Source organism: Apiospora phragmitis (assembly GCF_038363925.1).
Source record: "Apiospora phragmitis strain CBS 135458 chromosome Unknown utg000001l:1.0-2902119.0:1.0-2906034.0, whole genome shotgun sequence".
Classification (NCBI taxonomy): Eukaryota; Fungi; Ascomycota; class Sordariomycetes; order Amphisphaeriales; family Apiosporaceae; genus Apiospora; species Apiospora phragmitis.
Window position 1 is genome coordinate 2,730,788 of NW_027117399.1, and position 2,824 is coordinate 2,733,611.

Sequence of the window (2,824 nt, forward strand, 5' to 3'; positions counted from 1 at the left end):
TAAAAAAAATCGCGAGCCTATAAACGTTTAAAAGAAAGCGCTTAATACTTTTAAAACGTATAGGTATACGCTTAATAAGAAAACCTTTTTATTATAATAAAAGACTTATAAAGCGCCTATAAATTTTAACGAACCTAATAAACCTTTAAACCGCCCGAAAAACCCGAATTTTAAGTATTAGGGACAGTACTATATACGAGGAGGAGTATAAAAACACCTCCGTTAAAATATTAAGAGGAAGCTCCTTATAAAGAAAGAAGGGAACGATAACGACGATAAAACGGTTAATCGTAAGACTTTATTACCTACCTAGAAGGATATCGGTCGGGAAATAAACGCCGTTAAATATAAGAGGATAATACTAGGCGGATTGAAAAAGGTTTTTATATTAAATAACGGATAATCGAGCTATTTACGAGTATATTATTTTAATAATAAGCGTAAAAGGAGTTTATATTAAAGCGTTATTTAATAATAAAATATAAAGAAACTATATTTTATTATAAATAGTTAATTACTTAGAACTCGAATAATAGGAAAAAAACGCCCTATACCGACTTAAAACGGTTAATAGAGAACTTATAATTTACGGAGAATAGAAGTACGGAAAGAAGTCGCGAACCTTCCGGTTAATATCGGAAAACGTTACGAATAAATTACGTATAATATTACGGACGTTATAAGATACGATATAATTTTAAGGATACCTTAATTACGGGTAAATAATTTTAAAATTAATTAAAGAATAGGTTAATTTTAATAAGATATATTAAAAAGAGGTTTAATCGATAGGTAGCGGTTTAAAAAATAACCCTCTAATAAATTTAAAGTATTTAAAATATATATTATTATTAAAAAACTTAAGCTAAACGTTATAACGATTATATTAAAAAAATATCGGTAATTCGAAGCTCTTTTTAATAAAAAACTAAAAATAGGCTTACCGTTTTATATATAATAAAATTACGAGATACTTTTTAAAAATAAGAAAGAACCCTTATTTATATTTATATATAAATTCAATTAAGAGTACGAATAAGCCCTAAGAAAGTATATTACGAAAAACCTCGAGAAAGGAGTTATACATTATTTATATCGCTAATAGGCTTCCTTATCCTCTTCGTTTTAAAAAAGAGTAAAAACGGGAAACCTAAGTAGCGTATATATATCGATTATTAAAAGCTTAACGAAATTATTATTAAAAACCGGTACCTTTTACCTTTAATTAGCGACCTACGAAATAAGTTATTATACGTTAAAATCTTTATAACGCTTAACCTCCTTATAACGAACGCTACTAGGGGTCTAAATAGAAACCTGGTAAAACGTACCGAAGGGTTTATGTTTAACAATACGAGAAAGTATCTAAACGTGCGATAAAGGTCCGCTTTTATCGATATAATATGTAATAGCCGTAGGAATAAATATAACATAAGGGTATAAACGGGAAGGTATTTATAATAGGGTTATTAAAGTAATATGCTTTATTAATAAGTTAAGATTAATACTTAAATTAATTATTAAAATAGATAGTGTTTATATAAAATATATAGGGAACGTTTATTATTATCTATTTAATTCTTCGTTTATTAATTCTTTTAGTTTAATAGTTTATTGCTAATTTGGTTAGTAATCCCCTAAGCCTTTAGGCTTACTAGCTTAGTAGCTTATTCCTCCTAAGCTAGTAATCCTTATAATTTGTTATATAACCTCCGTCTTTTATCCTTTTTACTTAGGAGCTTATCCGGCTTATCGCTAATTGCGGAGTGTTTATACGAGGCGTTAGTTAGTCGCGAGATATAAGTAAGTTTATATTAATAATATCGTAGCCTAGTTGGGGTATCGTAGTTCCGTGCCGTTAATTTATAAATTTAAGCCGTATAATTAAGCTAGGTCGTAATATTATCCTTCTTTTTCCGACTATTTTATTCTTAAAGTACTAAGTTCTTATAAATACCTTAATCTTTTTATTTCGTTAAGTTTTTAATAAGTTCCCTTTTTTTATTTTTATTATAATATATTATTTATTATAATATTTAATTATATTAAAAAAATTTTCGTTTTAAATTTTAAAAAACCGAATAACGTTATAACTTTATTACGCTTATTAATAAGTTTAATATTAAAATTATACTTTATTTTTTATATTCGTTTTAAAAATAGGCGTATAAAATAATAAAAGGTTTAAATCGTTACCGTAAGTATATTCGTTTCGGGGTATCCTATAACGGTTTGGGAACGTTAATATCGGCCGTTTCTCGTATTAGAAACGAGTTTCGTTACTTTCGTACTACCGAATAAGAAGCTAGCGACTCGCTTCGTTAAGTTAGCGAGGCTTTAGAACGGGCTTATCGGGAGGCTTAAAAAGCTTTTTTCTAATTAGAGCGGATTAGGGTTTAGCGGGAATCCTTAGTAACTCGTAGTATTAAGATAGCGAAGCGTGGCCTCCGTTCTTTAAACGAGTTAGAGACGTAAAAGCGTATCGAGTTTAAAGCCGTAATTAACGTTTATAACTTCGGTATATTTAATATAATCGATTAGTTCGGGATAAATATTAATTTCTCGATCCCGTCCTTTTTTTAAACTTTTAAAGCTCCTTTAAAACGTTCTTTAAATATTTTTTAAGTTTTTAAGTATTATTTTTTAGTGGGTACATTTTTTATTAAACGAAATATTAAAATCCTCGTCCTTTTTTTTATTGCTAATTTCTTTAATTTCGTATTCGTGCTAATTTATTTCGACTTTTAATTATATATCGATTAAGGTTTCCTCGGCTATTAATTCGAGTAACGAAATATAAAATATAGAATATATCTATATTATC